Source organism: Ambystoma mexicanum, chromosome 5p (genome assembly GCF_040938575.1).
Source record: "Ambystoma mexicanum isolate Mex_15411 chromosome 5p, UKY_AmexF1_1, whole genome shotgun sequence".
Classification (NCBI taxonomy): domain Eukaryota; kingdom Metazoa; phylum Chordata; class Amphibia; order Caudata; family Ambystomatidae; genus Ambystoma; species Ambystoma mexicanum.
The window spans coordinates 790,363,302-790,381,704 of record NC_090930.1 but is presented as its reverse complement, the minus strand read 5'-3'; the positions used below and the strand labels follow the sequence as shown (position 1 = coordinate 790,381,704).

At 48.7% G+C, this 18,403-nt stretch overlaps 1 protein-coding gene across 3 annotated transcripts in view; it reads right to left on the bottom strand.

The window, feature by feature from the left end:
- Positions 1-18,403, bottom strand: part of GOLGA4 (golgin A4) — a 2,156,782-nt gene that overhangs the window by 187,105 nt on the left and 1,951,274 nt on the right. The window lies entirely within an intron of this gene.

Here is an 18,403-nt window from a genome sequence, read left to right as displayed (position 1 = left end):
TCCGCAGGCGAGCCTCTGGCACCAGAAGGATGCAGGATGCCATGAGGCCGAGCAACCTCAAGAACACGAACGCTGGGAGCGTCTGGGCATGCTGCAACTTGTGCACCATCTGCTGAATGTGAAGAGCCCTCACCTGGGGAGGAAAACACTGCCCCAGGGAAGTGTCGAGCACTGCTCCGATGTACTGGAGCCGCTGTGTTGGAGTCAAATGGGACTTCTTTAAATTGAGGGAGAAGCCCAGCCTGTGAAGGGAGTGGCAGGTGACGGACAGATGATCCAGGACTTGCTCGGGAGAGCTCCCCCTGATCAACCAATCGTCCAGGTAGGGGTAGACGTGAATCCCCCCTTGCCTGAGATGCGCTGCCACCACCACCATGAGCTTGGTGAAAACCCTCTGGGCGGAGGTCAATCCGAACGGCAGGACCCGAAACTGAAAGTGCGAGGCGCCAACCGCGAACCTCAGGTACTTCTTGTGCTTGGGATGGATCGGCACATGGAAGTAAGCATCCTTGAGGTCGAGGGACACCAACCAGTCCTGAAGCTGAAGGGCCTGGAGGATTTGAGAGAGAGTAACCATCTTGAACTTGTCCTTCCTGAGGAGTTTGTTCAAACCGCGCAAGTCCATGATGGGTCTCAATCCCCCGTCTTTCTTCGAAATCAAAAAATAAGGGGAATACCATCCCATGTTCCTCTCTGCTACAGGCACCAGTTCTATGGCGCCTTTCTCCAGCAGGGCTTGAATTTCCTGCGCAAGGAGCGGATCCGGTCTCTGCAAAGAGAGGTTCCCCGGTGGATTGTCGCGAGGCCTGTGCCGAAAAGGAAGACAGTAGCCGTGGGCTATGATCTCCAGAACCCACACATCCGAAGTGATGGCACGCCACTCTACAAGATGCTGCGCAAGCCTTCCCCCAACCGGCGAACCATGGGACATGGCCTCATGACTGAGAGGGAGCGGCCGCGGCGTTACCTGAGGGCAAAGAGGCAACTGCCCGAGCGGCCTTGGCACCACGGGTACCCTGTCGTCCACCTCTGGTACCCCTGTGTTGGCCTCTTTGACTGCCAGCTCCTCTCGCTTTACTGAAGGACGAGTAATAGCGAAAGGAACCACCCCTCCACTGCTGTCCCCTAGGACGAAAAGGCGGAGGTTGGCGAACTGCAGCGCCCAACGACTTCGCTGCAGCCTTCGAGGTCTGCAACCTCTCAAGGCTCTCGTCAGCCTTGCTGCCAAAAAGGTGTTCAGAGTCAAAGGGCATGTTGAGGAGCCGAGACTGCACATCAGGAGCAAACCCCGACTTCCGCAACCACGCAAACCTGCGCATCACGGTGCTCGCCGCCATGGACCTACTGACGCATTCAGCTAAGTCCAAACCCGACTGAACGGACTCACACATGGCATCCTTACCATCCTGGACCATAGCAAGGAAACCATCCCGTTCGTCCCCTTCGGGAATATGTTCAGCCGCCAACGCAACACAGTTCCACAGAGTGTGTGTGAAACGAGACAAGGCACAAATGGAGTTGGCCGCCTGAAGCGCCATACCACCAGAAGAAAACACTTTCTTCGCCCAGCCATCAAAACGTTTGTCGTCCCTATCAGGAGGGATGGTAGGGTACGACGCCTGCTTTGCCGGGGCCGTGGCCGCCTGCACCACCAAACTCTCCGGAGTGGGGTGCCTGGTCAAGTAGCAGGGGTCGCTACTGGCTGGACGGTATTTTCGCGACAAGGATCTGCCCACCGCCGGGAGACTCTCCGGAGCAGTCCAAGCCGCCGCCACCCTTCTCTGTAAAGCCATATGGAACGGCAGTACCGGATCAGTTGGGGGACCAACATCAAGGATGTCTGTCAGATCATCCTGCACAAACTCCCCTGGGGAGCAGACCAACCCAAGTACTCGGAAACCATAGCCATAAGGCGCCGGTACGAGGAATCGGCATGAGAGCCAGGCTCAGGCCTACAAAACTCCACCTCCGGAGAGGTGTCCAGTCCACTGGCATCATGCAGCGACTGTCTCAAATCGTCAAACTGACTATGGCCTGAGACAATGTCATCTGGAACCCGACTAGGAACCAGGCCATCAGAATCCTCATCCGCCTCTGAAATATAGTCCAGGTGGCGAAAAGAAGGCACCCGAGAGTGCTTGCTCTTAACCAGAGCCTTCCTAGGGGGTCCACCCGTGCCACGGGGTACCTCCGACACGAAAGGCGTCGATGGCGTCGAGCGAATCGGCGCCGGCGTCGAGAGAACTGGCATCGGCGCCGAGAGGATCGGCGTCGACGAAATCGGCGTCGACGTCAGATGCAGCGCCGCCAGCATCGGCGGCGTCGACACAGCCCTCGAGGCCGGAGCCCCGAGCGTGTCCCCCGACGACATGAGCGTTGACGGCTTCCTCGGAGCCGGAGCCTCGAGAAAGCCTGTCGACGCCCTCGACGCCTCAGACGTCGATGTCTTCCTCGAAGACTGCACAGGTGCACACGGTCTCGAACGCGTCGAGGACCGGGACCTGGAACGGGTACGTCGAGAACGAGTCCCCTTGTCCGAACGGGACCTCTCCCGTGACTCGTGCCGACCACTCTTGCGAGCGGTGTCTCTCGACCTCTCACGACCGACCCCACTCGGGGGCGCGGACGGCTTAGTACCCTGCGACTCAAGAATCGCCAGCATTTTCTTCCCGAAGTAAGCCCATTCCTCCGGCGTCGCACGGCTGGTGGGGTAAGCGACGTGCCGGGCAGAGTCCTCCGAAGAGGACCTGGAAGACGACCGGTGTCGGCGCTTCCGAGAATGCCTCGAAGAGGCTGAGGAGTGGCGAGACCGACTCCTAGAAGGAGACCCACGAGACTTCCGACGATGACGCGGAGAGTCACCCCTCGAACCATCCGTCGAAAGCCCCGCAGACTTCGACTTCCTGGGCTTGGACACCTGACCTACCGACAACTTCTTCTTACGTTCGCGTAAGGCTTTGGACGTGAGCGACTGGCAGTCGATACAGTCATCCATGTCGTGGGCCTCCCCGAGGCACCAGAGGCAGGCGTCGTGCGAGTCCGTCACCGACATCTTGGACCCACACTCCCCGCACTTCTTGAAACCCGGACGCGGGGTCGAAGACGAAGTAGAAGACATCTTCACACGAAGGATTTTCACAAAACGAACAGGTTCGAAGAACCGAGAAGAACAGAACTCAAAAGAGTCGAGGCGTGAACCGAGAATCACGAAGCAACACGTTCGCGGAAAAAACGGAACTGAGGCTACGGGCGTCGTGCGTCCTACTTATCACATCGGATGACGTCGGACGTCGGAGGAGGCCCTCGACGACGGCGCATCGATGTCATCGACGCAGGACGCAGAAAAAAGTTTCCGAAGCAGCACAGCTGTGGTGATTACATGTCATAAATATGGAATACGTCGGAGGACCCAATCCCCTCGAAAAGGTTTTGTCAAAATTCTATTTATAGAAGTATATGCTAGTGCCCTCGACACGCATTTCTCCAGATGGGGTAATTTGGTTCTTCAGGTGGGTTTTTTGAGGATGCAAGTGGCTGTAAATAAATACACCATATAAGTTGTAAGTACTTAGTGGTCATTTATGAAGGTCAAGGAGAAATGGATAGAGAGATAAAGAAGGTGTGATGGAAGGGGCACATATAACATTTAAAATGGGTGAGTGTCTCGAGGATTAAAGGAGAAAGTACTTGCGTATCGTGGTCAGGAAATTGTGTGTTCAAAATAGTTGTTTTCACATGTTAACAATACTCCGTTATTGCTAACTTCTATCCTTATAGGGAATATGTTTAGAAGGTAATCAATCCTTTTGTGTTTTCATCCCTTTAGTGTTGCTATAATGAGGCGAAAGGAATAACCTTTAGGTTAGGCAAACTGATGCTGGTAATATCTGTTTGGTATTTCTAAATAGTTTCCTTGAAATGTCAAGGCTATTCAAATTGATTTGTCTTACCTTAGGTTAAGATAGGCTCACTCCTTGCTTAATTTTCAAAAGTTGGCGAATTTGCTGCTCTAATGGCCTGTTAACCGTCGCTGTCTTGTTTTCCCAACAAAAATGGCAGCTATTTATACTGGCGCGAAGACGTCACACGTTTTTAGCATAACACGATGATGTCATCACGCCAGGCGCCATTTTGGGACGGGCCGTGATTCTGACGTAATTCTATGGGTTCTGAATGGCTCAAAATTGCCTTTTTATATATTATATGTGGATTGGTTGTATTGAAGTGTTATGTTCCTTGAGTAACTCTGCATAATAGTGCTGGGCAAGTGCACTACAGCATATTTCAAGTTGTAAATTAAAGGATGAAAATGTATAGGAAAAGAAGGAAAGAAGGAAAGCAAGCAGGTTTGGAAGAGGTACAATGGAGCATAGTCATGGTGAATGTTTCTGACTGATCAATCTCAGCTAGGATGACCAATAGAATGTCAGGTAGCAGGAAAAGCATATAACCTTGAATGATGAACAGAGAAATGATGGAAAAGAGGAAAGTGTGTATATACGAATTTTCATGGTACAAATGTTACACATGTAATAGAATTGTAACAGAATGAGATGAATTATGGCAAAGAAATATAGATTTAGCAAAAAATGTTGAAATGCAAGTGGTAGTGTGAAAACATAATGCTTTGTGCTATAATGACGTGTACGTTAAATGTTAGATATAATGGAATAGTTCACTGTCCGTGTTTAAACCGGCATGGCAGCAGTCTGCCAAGCATATCCATTTGGCTTCACACTGTTGCAATTTCTTTTCTCTATTTCCCCCTCTTGCCGATTTGGCAATTCTTTCGATGGTATAGCAGGTTGCCCCATACACCCAATGAAAGGTTGCCATTCTTACCCAAGCTTGGCTTTTCGGCTCAGCTAACAGCATATAAGGAAACCGAAACCCAGGTGCTTGCATCACGTCAGATTACTCCCTACTTTCCCAAGTAGTCCATCATCTCTCATCAGACCTGCAATGAGCCAAGGTTTCCAGTCTGTAGTTTAACTTGTAGCCTATTCTCTGTTCTAGGACATTCAAGAGAGTGAAAGCACATCACTATCTTCATCTGAGGCTTAATGAACAGCCCTTGTTTTCGACTTCTGAGTCACATGTGAAGAGACCACACATTTGTCAATTTCAGCCTCTTAGTTACTGTTATTTGATTTAATTATACTGGGTGTCATTGCTCCTCTTGGTCTATAGAGACTTGCTCACTCTACCGTGTATAAAGTTTATAGACGTTTAATTGTCCAATACTTGGCTCTTGCAGATGTTTTTCTTCTTCTTTAATCCAAGAGAAATATGTCCCATGCATGGTGTATCAGTCTGCTTACCTTTGTACTTTGCAGCTATTCCTTAAAAATAGAGTCCTTGATCCCAAGCCAACATTGACTCCTCCTTGTTTTGCACACAAACCTCTTCTTCCAGCGTCTCGTGACCGCAACCCTGATCGGCTTCTGAGGTAGTTGAATTGAATATGTACATGAGCGGTGTACATTTTCCAACAATGGACGTCTTCTATATATCTTTTCTACATTGTGTTACTGCGTATTTACACTTATTGGTCAGCAAGTTACTTTGTCTTTTTTTGCCTTGTCTTTTGTATTCATAATTTTCAAACAGGTTTCTCTTACTGCTTCATTTACATCTTCACTCTTAGTAATTTCATATCGTTTCAGCATGGCTTCGTATATCTTCTCCATAACATCACTCTGCCCTGGTCAGATTTCACTCAGTGCGCCATGATGTCCAATGGTGCATGCTGACATCCTTCCATACGGCATCCTTCCAAACTTTCAGTGCAAAGGTACATACGATATGGTTGTCTGAGTGCATATCGTCTCTCATACACTCGAAGAGGTATAGGCATAAACGTCTTACAGAGGGCCCTTCTCCTGCTGTTTCAGTATGACGGCAATGAGGGTGTGGCAGTTAGGGAAAATGCATCCACCTGCTCCTCTACAGGGGCCAAGGATCTCATGTCCTAGAGCCATGAATTAAACTGTGATCTCATTTTTGGCATCCAGTTCATAGCTGCCGAGTATTTAGCTAATAAATAGCCTAGATGTACAAATTTAGCTCGCTATCATTTATTTTTGGATGTGGGGATAAGACCCAGTAGAAAACATGTTGGTGTATTTAAGGCATGAAGCCATCATGCTCTGTCAAGTGCAGCTACCATATTGTTTCAAAAACGTGATGCTTCGGCACTGCCCCCCAGCAAATGGAAAACGTATTTTTATATAGAGCATTTAGGACACTGCAGAAAGTACTGATCATTCCTCTTATGATTCATTTGAAGGGTAAAATAGGTTCAGTGTAATGCCTGGTGGTGTATCTGTTTAATTCTCGCATTTCTCAAAACTCTTAATAGGCACACAGATTGCATCCAGTCTCAGGTCATTCCCTGCCTATATCTTTTAAGTGGCTGACAGCATCTTTCTAGGTCATATAATAAGGAGACTCAGCATTACTCAATTTCAGCAACAAGGAGAAGATTGACAATTCCCTGCATTCCACTGAGAACCCCCTGAAACATCTCACAACAATTATAAGGAGACTTGTATATCTTAAGAAATGGAATGCCTGGAAGTGCCCTCATCTCAAACTAGCGAACCCTATCTGCTTTGAAACATAATTTACTTATTGTATAAGCGCCTAACAAATGCACCTAAATAAATATAAGACTCCCAATGTACCACAACAACTTCTCACCCTAATTTGAGCCTCACCATATTAATTCCAAATCAAAGCAAGTTAGCATTTACAGTGGTCAATGTTTAGCAGACGCTAAACCGGGTGAGTCTACATCCTAATTTATCTAGAAAGTTGCATTAAGAGAGCATTTAGTTCCAAGCATGTATTCCCAGTCATCAACTAATCCCAGTTACAACAAAATCTCTTTACCCAATAGCTGTTTTCTCTGAGGTAAGTCTGCTATAAAGCCATTTAGCAGTGTCCTAAATGCTGTGTAGAAAAATACCTTTTCGGCGTGGGAGCCCTCATATTAATGGACCTCTCAGCCGCCTTCGACACACATTCTTCTTGACCGCCTCGTCAAGGCTGGTATTTCGGGTGTTGTACTGTTATGGTTCCAATCCTTTCTCGAGGACTGCTCTCAATCTCCCCGCCTACCTCCTTTCTCCCCCCCACCCGTCACTCTCTCCTGTGGTGTCCCTCAGGGGTCTGCTATTTACCCTATGCTATTTAACGTCTATATACAACCCCTCACTAAACTCATCTCCTCTTTCGGGTTTGTCTGCTATTCTTACACAGACGATACTCAAAATTCTTTTCTGTCCCGACCTTTCTTCTACTGACACTGTACTTAGGCTTAGGTCCTGTCTTCAATCGGTGGGGGAATGGAAGAGCCTTAATTACTTGAAACTAACAGCAATCAAATGGAGGTCCTGGTTACTGGGGATACCTCTTTTTGGACATCAATATTTTGGCCTTCTTCCTTTTCCTCCCTCTCTCTCCCTGTGGTTAGAGATCTGGGAGTTAAGTACTCCTCCACCTTGCTTATGGACCCCCAAATCAGAGCCATATGCCAGAAGGGCCATTTCTAGCTGAAAATTCTCTGCAAAGTTCTGCCTTTCGTGCCTCTGAAATTTCATACCTCAGCGGTCACCTCTCTTGTGCTCTCTTCTTTAGACTATTGCAACTCCCTGTATCTTGGCCAGCTGCTCTACCTGGCTAACCATCTTCAAGTTCTGCAGAATATTGCAGCTAGGCTGGCCACTTCCAACTCCCCATATGGTGCATACCTCCCCGATCTTGCACCAGCGCCATTGGTTCTCTGTTGCTAAGAGAGCTAATTTCAAGGCGCTGTGCATTGCTTTTTGGACTCTTCATTTTATAGGTAATAAATATTTGCAGAATACATTTCACTGGTAAATTCTCGGCCCCTGCGCTCTTGAGAAGCCAGGCTTGTGCTAGTGCCTCGCTATAGATACATGCATTAAGGTAGGTGCTCTTTCTCCATGGTGGCTAGTATACTCTGGAATTCTCTTGCTCTCTTCGTGCTATGGATGACATGCTCTCAAGGCCCATCTCTTCTGAGCCCCTTGCCCCTCTGTTTTGCTGTCTGCTAGTGCCAGGTTGCCCTCGGGTGTTCGTTCGCTCTATACATTCTCTAATAAATAAATAGCTACAAACTGGAGTTAAGAAGCCAAATAGTACATTTGGATGTCTGGGGCCCCAGTCCGCATTCTTCATAATAACAATGGAGTGAGGCAAGTAGAGCATCTCTACTTCTACTCGACTCCCATTTTAGCTGTATCATCCATCTATCTATCAAATTCTCTGATAAATTGAGCTGGGATATAGATATAGCTTCCTGCAAACACAAAGCAATTTTGGTATACCCACAATTTTGCTCAGTGCTATCTGTTGAATCATACTCCGAGGAGTTTAATCCAAAATTCAATTGACCGCGACAAACTAGTAATCACAATCTTAATATTATGTTGAAATTCGTCAGATAACATATTAAATGGTTTTATCCCTAAGGTACAACGTCCTTTTATCGCGGGATGTTTTTTCGTGGGGTTTTTTACCACAAATTATTTATTGGAAAAAACCCATCGAATTCATATGGGATGTGGGTTTTTGGTAATCGATATAAAATGAAAGGGAATGAGGGTTTGGGGGGGGAAACCCCCCCCAAAGAGAAATAAAAAAAAATGTGATGGGTTTTTTCGATAAAATATTTGCGGTAAAAAACCCTGCGGAAAAAAAGTCCTGTGATGAAATGACATGGAACCATCCCTAAAGCCCATATTAGAAGTAACTGAGGAAGCATAGTCAGTGGTCAACTAACCATTCCCCCCAATGGAAACAGACATCACTTATTTCAATTAATCCAGAGCCCTGAGCAAATCCTGTAGCTTTCAATTATTTGAAAAACCTCAGAAATACTGAGAGCTATAGATTCTTCAAAAATAGCAATGGATCAGCCGTATATAGGGCCACAATGTGTTCTACTCCTGAGATTGTGATCCCCTTTCCACTTCAAAGACCAGCACAGAACAGTAGTTCAAGAACCAGCGGAAAGAGAAAGGAGTACGTAGGACTGTCCAGCTCTACAGCCCAGATATCTGCTACGATATGCCCTGTCTTAATTCTAGCAACCGTGTTAGTACAATTAATTCCTTAAAGGACTACTCTCCCATTAGTGCCCTTCTTAATTCTTCAACACAACATGAATAAACCTTCTCCGATTATGAAGTGTTTTTTGGTCTGGTATAAATTCTAACTAGTCTGTATGGATCAACATCAGCATTTGAGGCTGTAGCTAGAGTGATGCCCAGCCTAAAGTCTCCTCCCAAGTGGCCAGGGGAAGGCAGTCACTACCTGATCCTGACCCTGCAATGGTATTATGAGGGAGGATCACATGGGAGGAGATGGCTGTCAGGGAGATGTAGTGACTCCATCAGGAGAGACGCTGTATTCTTCTCTTCCATGTGAAGAAGACCCTATAATTCCAGAGTTCCTGATGACATGTTGTCTTGGGGGGTCGCCTTGAAACTCACCAAACAATTACAAAAGTAGCCAAAAAGGAATGTACGCCAGTGCAAGGAGTAATGCAGTTTATTTAGGGCCCAGACGCAGGAGGACAGCTATATTCAAACAGATCACGGAACAGCACTGCATGAAAAGGCACTGTCAACCAAATGCCCCTAAATCTAGAACTTGTATACAATGCAAAGTAATTAGCATTTGTGATCATGCAACATGAAAAAAATCTCCCCACACAAAGCTGATTGGTATTCGCACTTTGAACCCTTATAGAAAAGCATACATTATGTTCAATAACTGGGTTCCCGAACCTTCCCACACCGCCCTCAATTACACATGTGATGTCACAATCCGCCCCCAATTCCCGCAGCACAACGTTAGTTCATTGAAACATTTGAGATGACCAGCAGAACTTTAATCAACTACCCTGTCTCCCCATCTCCGTTCACATGAGAAGCGCTTACTACCATGTCACCCTGAGAGCCTTGAAACACAGACGTACTGCTACACAAATGTTTCATATCGGGGACACTAACCTTTTTCTCCGAGAAAATGTACCACGGGGCAGTTTGAAACCGCTGTGGTTCTTTTTTGGCTCCATTAGAACATCGTATTTTACAAATGATTTCTGAATTATCAAATGGTCATGCATTCATTACTTGCTGGCAGAAAACTGCAAGCTCTAATTTATGACCTAGAAAAAAAACAACCATGCTATACTTCTTTCAGTGCTGGCCTGGGATCGCAGACTCTGCACTAAGTCACCAGCCAAAGCGGCTTTTTACGCACACAAAAGGCTAACACACGTTTTCTGCAAAAGCAAGCTTTTAAAGCCTATTTACCACATTTTGTCCTACCACTAAATTTGATTATACTTACATATGCCTCTGTATTTATGGATTTGTTTTATTATGAGTTTTATTTCACAAACATAAGCCCCCTCCCCTTTTACAGTGCTACTCTCGCAGCTGATCAGTGCACTGCTTTATACCACGTTAAACTTGCATCTTTATTACACTGTCATTATAGAAATCCCTCCAGTTGTAAAACCCTAAAACCCCCTCGTGTCAGGATACTATTCACACCTCATATGTACATAAAACAAATTTAACATCTCATGTTTGACTGTTTTAATTTAAACAAAGTTTCAAAACAATACAGCCATAAAAAGTCTACAACTTCTATGGACTTCAAATCCCATAAAACCTCAAGTACTGAGACGAGAAAGATGAAGGAGTTAATGAGGAATGAAGGAAACATCAAGCTAAACGTGCACACTACTTATCTTAATAGAAATCAGCTGCGTGGGATATTTAAACCTGATGAATACCTTCCATCCAAGGGAGGAGAAGTAAGTTGCAGAGTGAGAAAAGCGGGAATCGGCACAGACAGCAGATGCGAGAAAGTGTACTACGCTGGGAGAAACAAATGCTTACAAGCACCTGCTTGGAAGCACACTTACCCGGAGAGATGCGATACCAGTAAAGGTGCTTTGGATGCTTCAGAGAGACCGCTGGGAGGTCGACAGCAGCGGTGAGGCTGTAGGAGGCACAGTCTTGCAAAACAGCTTCACTTTTACCGGTTCATGAATGCAGAGCAGATGCCATATGAGGGTCTGAGAAGCCGGGGAAGCCTTCCCCGAGATACTTCACCACAGCAGCATGCCCCAGTCCAGAAACAACATCAAAACGCCGGTGAGTGTACCCATTAGTGTTGGGGACACTGGTGGGGCGTTCAGACAGGTACATGGACAATTAAACAAATCTTTTGAATACCAACCAAATAAATTGAAAAGACAGAACTTGCACAAATCCCTCATTAACTCCATCTTCCTCGCATTTTCTTTGCAATGGTGTGAATGAACGTATGCTGTGAGTTTCAAAATAACGAATTGCTCGCTCTGAGCATTGGATTTTGGTATTCCAATTACTGGAAACTGCCTTGAAATTGACAGATATATGCTGAGAGAAAAAGCACTCTCGTTCTGGTTATTGTTCTTGAACTAGGAGCAGAACGCTCCGTTCACAAACTACATTTCCCAGGCTCACCTGGGCTGTTCATTAAGAAACGTCTAGAGCTTCAGCGCTGGTGCTTCTAGGCCAAGCCGGTCTTTGCCGCTCCACGCCAAAGCGGCCGTTCCAAAATCTATGTCTTGCTTGCTCGCTCATCAAACCGGGGGTAAGTAACAAAATTTATACTGAGCCTCCCCTAGCCTCAACTCACAGGCCCCTTTGATCCTGCCCATACCTTCTGCCTACAAGGAGTCCTTATTGTTGGTATAATGGGATTCCCTCCAAATCTCAGCTTACCTCTCGCAGCCCAAAAACTGCGCTGGGAAAGGATTGTCCAAAAATACATCTCCGACACATATGACTATCACCAACAATGAACTGGCTGGAATTAAGGAAAATAGTGTGCGTAATATTGAGACAGCTACCGTGCGAGCCGCAATCCCTCCACTCGATACACCCCCTTCCGAAAATGTAGCCAAGTTAAACAAGGGGACAGAGACAGGAAATCCGGCAATGCTGGAGTGGTCTGAAAGTTACTTCGGTTTAAATGCCCCTTTGGATGATTTTGACAAAGAAAATGTTGACCTTTCAAGTCTGGTCTCAGCAAGTTGAGCTAATCATGCCACCACACACTTCATGACTCCAACTACCTTAGCATGTCAGAGTGCTTCCCCCATAAAAACACCAGTTAACTTGAGCCTTATTAAAGCCCCTCATACATCCTCAAAAATTAAACTGGTACTCCTGAACAACCGCTCACTTAGCAAAAATGCAAGTAACATCCACGATTACATCATGGAAGAGGATGTAGACATGATGTGTGTATCTGAGACCTGGCTTAATGACGCCTGTGGCCCCAAGATTTGTTTAGCCACTCCACAGGGTGCAATTTCATCTACAAACATCGGGAACAGAGTAAAGAAGGTGGTGTTGCCATAAATTGTACAGAATGTGAGACCGTACTGCTAAAGCTCGCCTCTAATGCTAACAGCTCCATGAATAGTGTCCCGATCTATCACCCTCTGTCCAACATGCCAAAGTTTAACAAGGAACTAGCTCATCTTGTAGCTCCCTTTGATAAACCTAAAAGCGCTACCATCCTGTTAGGCGATTCAAATCGCTGGCTTAAAGACCTCCTTGACAAAGAAGCCATCGATTTAGAAAGACAACAAAAAAACAAGACCTTAACCATCCATAATACTGAGGTCACCCACTCAGGAGGAAGAATACTAGATAGGGTGGCACCGAGAAACATCACAATGGAAATGATTGACACCAAAGTGTGCATTTGGTCTGACCACTCCTTTGTAAGGTTCGATCGAGCTTCCTGGTAAAGTAGAGAGGACACATAATCCACTAAAAAGAATAGTTAGTCGTAACCTGAACAGGATCCACCGAGAAAATCGAGACCAATGCATTAAATCAACCATGGCCTGCACCGCAGACACCTATTCTCCTGACCTATTGGTGCATGAATATAGTGTACAACTAAACTCTGTCCTGGACAAACTGGCAGTTAGAGGGCCTCATTATGAGTTTGTCAGTAAAATCTACAAATTATCGGCATGCCGGTGCAACCGTATCCGTGTTGCACTGCTGGCGGAATCAACGGTTTATTCCGAGTCAGCGTGCACGTGCATACCAGCATGCCGGTAACGGCTGCAACGGCATGCCGGTAAGGCCCTCCAAACCCCAGATAGCGGCATCATCAATGCCGCCCACAGCGGCACTGGCATCCTAAATGCCCTAACGAACGGTACCGCTGATACTGGTATCGGAAATACCGGTACCGGAAGCGGAAGCAACGTCATCGTGCCAGAACGTGAAATCCACTGGTGGCCATTTTGAAAATCAGAATCAATTGCAATCCTCGACCGACAGGAGTGGAAACGAGCTGCAAAGTGCCAAGCCGTATAGAAGACCATGTCAGGGACACGTGGAACCGTTGACGCGGAAAACACTGCTTCAGTGAGCCCGAGCTGAACATGCTCGCAGACACTCTGGTCGAGAACGCAGATGTAGCGTTCGGAGGAGACCTGCACCGGCCAGCCCCGATCCGGAAGAAGGCCACATGGACGGAAGTGGCCTCAAAAGTGTCTACGGTGGGCACAACACCCAGGACCGTAAAAGACTGCCGCAAGAGGTGGGACGACTTGCGTCTCCACCTCCGGAACCTCCTTGCAGCTGAGCACAGCCAGGGGCAGGCCACAAGAGGCGGTGCACATTCACCCATCAAATTGCAGCCATGGGAAGAAACATGCGCCTCAGTCATCAACATGGAAAGCATAGAGGGGATTGGAGATGCGGAGGCCATAGCATCATTGTCTGGAGATACCGGTGAGGGATCATGACTTGCATCCCAAATCCCAGAAATGTCCGCCCCCCCTTTATTTCCCCTCTGCTCACTGCAGGTGAAGGATGTGCCCCCTTTCATTCCGAGCACAGAGCCGTCCCTTCTTTCTTCACTACGTTGTACAGCAGGCTCTTAGCCTTGCCTAAAATGGCCGCCGCCTTCCTGATGCTCGGAGCTGCCTGGAGAGGCACATACCATCATGCAGCCTGCCGATTGGCTGCCTGCCCGCATCAAATCAGCGCTCCCCGCCCGAGCCGGGAGGCGAAGCCGGGCCTACTTGGAAGGGTCCTGTCTTTCCCTGATGCTGATGCATGCCCATCGACCAGGCCCCGGCTGCTGCTTCCTTGCCAGAGGTCCTCTATTTAAAGTCTGGCCTCCCTAAACTCGATCAACACTACCAGCCAGCCGCTTGTTACCATGGCCACTCACAAACATTCCCAATGACATCATTATGGACTTTACATTTTACACCAAATATCTGCGGTGCTATTATCGTGAGTATTCACTGTTATGTTTTGTAAGCGCACTACAAATTGCCCCATATCTGCTATTATCTCCCCCACCCCCTTGGTCACCCGTATGCCTGTTACTGTCTCCCCCCAACCCCCTGGTCGCCCGTATGTTGCTACTGTTTCCCCCCACACCCTTGGTCGTCCGTATGCTGCTACTGTCTCCCCCAGCCCCCTGGTCGCCCGTGTGTTGATACTGATCCCCCCCCACCCCCTTGGTCGCCCGTATGCCTGTTACTGTTTCCCACCACCCCCTGGTCACCCGTATGCTGCTACTGTCCCCCCCCCAACCCCTTGGTTGCCCGTATGCCTGTTACTGTTTCCCACCACCCCCCTGGTCACCCATATGCTGCTACTGTCCCCCACACCCCCTTGGTCGCCCGTATGCCTGTTACTGTCTCCCACCACCCCCTTGGTTGCCCGTATGTTGCTACCGTCTCCCCCCACCCCCTTGGTTGCCCGTATGCCTGTTACTGTCCCCCCCAACCCCTTGGTTGCCCGTACGTTGCTACTGTCTCCCCCCACCCCCTTGGTTGCATGTATGTTGCTACTGTCTCCTCCCACCCTCTTGGTTGCCCGTATGCCTGTTACTGTTTCCCACCACCCCCCCTGGTCACCCATATGCTGCTACTGTCCCCCCAACCCCTTGGTCGCCCGTATGTTGCTACCGTCTCCCCCCACCCCCTTGGTCGCCCGTATGCCTGTTACTGTCTCCCCGCACCCCTCTGGTCACCCGCATGTCGTTGCTTCCTCCCCAACGCCCCCTTGGTCGTACCCTTCCCCCTCATCCCTCCACCATCCTCCCCTCCCTACCTTGCCACTTTCAAATCCTGCTCTGCATCGACATGTTGCAATGTGCCGACAACTAAGGACTGAGCAACTGTCTGCTGCGGTCATAAGCAAGCATTTTGATGCTGATGGCAGGCACCGTACAAGAAGGGTCTGGCATCATCTAGAGGCCCTCCACCTGACTTTGTACTGGTACAATGCTGCACCCGCCGCCCTGCAACTGGGGCTGTGCAACTTGCCCCCGCCACTTGATCTGTCCACTGCACTACATGCTGCTGCCACCCTATAAGAAATGGCTGGGCAACATGTTGGTGCCACCCATCTTTGACCTGCATTGCAACACTGCTGCCGCCCTGATACATGGGGCTGTGCAACTTGTCCTTTCCACCTGACCTGTCCACTGCACTACATGCTGCTGCCACTCTATAAGAAATGGCTGGGCAACATGTTGGTGCCACCCATATTTGACCTGCATTGCAACACTGCTGCTGCCCTGATACATGGGGCTGTGCAACTTGTCCTTGCCATCTGACCTATACACTGCACTACATGCTGCTGCCATCCTATAGGAAAGGGATAGGCAACACGTTGGTGCCACCCATTCTTTACCCCGCAGTCGTTCACTGCGGCCGCCCTGCTACATGGGGCTGTTCAACGTCTCCCTACCACTTGAGATGTCCTCTGCACTACATGTTGTTGCCACCCTATAAGAAAGAGTTGGGCAACATGCTGGTGCCACCCAACATTGACCCTGCATTAATACACTGCTGCTGCCCTAATAAATGGGGCCGTGCAGCATGTCCTTTCTACCAGACTTGTCCATGTGCTGCTGCCACCCTATAAGTAAGGGATAGGCAACACATTGGTGCCACCCTTCTCTGACCTCACATTGTACACTGCTGCCACCCGGCTACGTGAGGCTGGCCAACATGTCTTTGCCACCCGATTGTCCACTGCACTTGTATGCTGCTACTGAAATATAAGACAGGTTAAACCAACTGTTGCGTTTGCTTATGCTGAACTGTAAGATATATTAAGCTGACTATGTGTTTGTGCAAGCACCATGTAACTGAACAATTCGCACTACTACATGTATCATTGTAACATGCATGTAGGGATCCTTTTCCCAAGCACTTATGTAACCAAGTAAGACTTCTTGTACAGCGCCACGATGCCCGAGGGCAGTTGTGCGCTCTATAAATGCAAATAAATAAATGGTGCTTTTCGAATGACAAGTCAGTGCCACCAGATACCTGCCGCCTTGCCACACACCAACTAGACCATAGCACTGAAACATACCCCTTGCTGGAAGACTGGCAACAAACCCTACAGACACACTCCACATGTCCCCTGCAATGCACACACAAGTACCATCAGCATGCGCAGACATACATCACTGTCCACAACCTGCCCTCAAGCCATGCCAACACATGGTCCAATCGACCTCAGGCCAAGACGCATGCATCATTGCCACCACTAACCCACACGCCACCCCCACCATATCCCTTCCCGCAGACCCAACATCATTTCAGCAACGTACACAGGTCAAGCACATCCCCATCACAGGCAGAATACACATGTCCCCGAGCCATGGCAGCATGGACACAACACCCATGCCAGAAGACACCAGTACCCCAGCCAACAGGCACAGCCCCATCCATGTCCACACTGCAAAATGTCCCTGCTCCGCTCCACCCCCACTCCTGTGTGCTCCATCCCACGTCCTACACATTGAGCATAACAATGCACATGAACATGGATGTACCAAATTTTATGCATGTCACATGGATCGTCACACAACAGTAATGGGCCGCTGCACTGTCCCCCACAGGCACCTCATCAGAAAGCGAGGGCGAGCTAGCCACAACACCAACCACCACTGCAGCACGTGGACAGAGCACCAAATCCAACAGCGGAAGCCAGGAACCACCAGCACTGGACCAGATCGTACAACATCAACTGCTCATCTCCCCCCCCCCGCCATCAACATACACCTGCCAGCCAGGAATAGCACAGGAAGTCAAAAACACCTGCAGACAGTCATCCCTGTAAAACCAAAGCAGCAGTGCCCAACCCGGCATCTCACCCCAAAACACCTGTTGCCAAGCCAGCACATCGACATGCGGATCAAGTGTCACCAGACATGACCCTGCCTGAAGACCCACAATCTCCTGTCCTGAGCCTGCCTGCAGAGCCACTCTCCCCTGTCCGGAGCATGTCCGACCTTCAGGACTCATCCACATCCACCCATCTGCCCCTGCCAGAAAGTAAGTCCAATGTCGGATGCAGGGGCACGCAGCACCGTTGAGGCCACTGTGTCAGGAACACATAGCAGTGTGCCCCAGGATGAGGAGCATGTGTTCATTCCATCAAGCCCCTGCAGCCCACCACCCTTGCCACTGCCTGTACCCCAGGGACATTGAGGGCCGCCTCATCCGAACTGAGGAGTGCAGTAGGCCATGCATGCCCTGGTAAGCCGCTACCTCACTGAGGCCGAGCTGACCCGGCAGACGATGCATGACCACACCCGCAACACTGCGCGCATGTTGGGCAGGGCAACTGAGGCCGTCTATCAACTGGTTCGAAGAGTGCGTGAGGGAAATGAGGTCATGTCCTCAATGGCTGAGTCAATCTGCTTGTCACTGCAATAGCCGAATAACAGCATATCATCACACCACCCGTCGAATCCGCTAGTGCAACGCCAAGCACATCCACCCAGGGGACCCCCGTGTGGCACTCACAATGACTGACTCAGTTGCAGGGGCCTCAATCACATGCACCTAAAAGGGGCTGCAAATAGTCCATGGTCACCAGTGCAAGGGTGGAAGTGGTTGTTGGGGAAGGGATGTTGGTGTAATGGTGGAGGTGGCTGTGGACTTGGGGGTGGCGTTTGTGGGGTAGGGGTGCTTGGAGATGGGTTACTGAGGGAGAGTGTGTTGGGGCATTGTGTGTGGGGACATTTGCGGGTGGGAGTTTGGTCATTCATAGGGGGGTAGATGTGTATGTGGCAAGAAAGTTATACTGTACATAGTTCAACAACCATCAATACACCAGGTGTAGCAAAAAGTCAATTGTCTGCACATTCATTCTTGAGTGTGTAACAATTCAATATTGCACAGTGTCCAGCACCCAGTGTGACCCACGCCCATTCCCATGTGTCCTACATTTAATCAGAAATAATTTGCAACCAATGCCTGACGTGTCGCATGTCCATCATGGGCATGGTGTTTCTG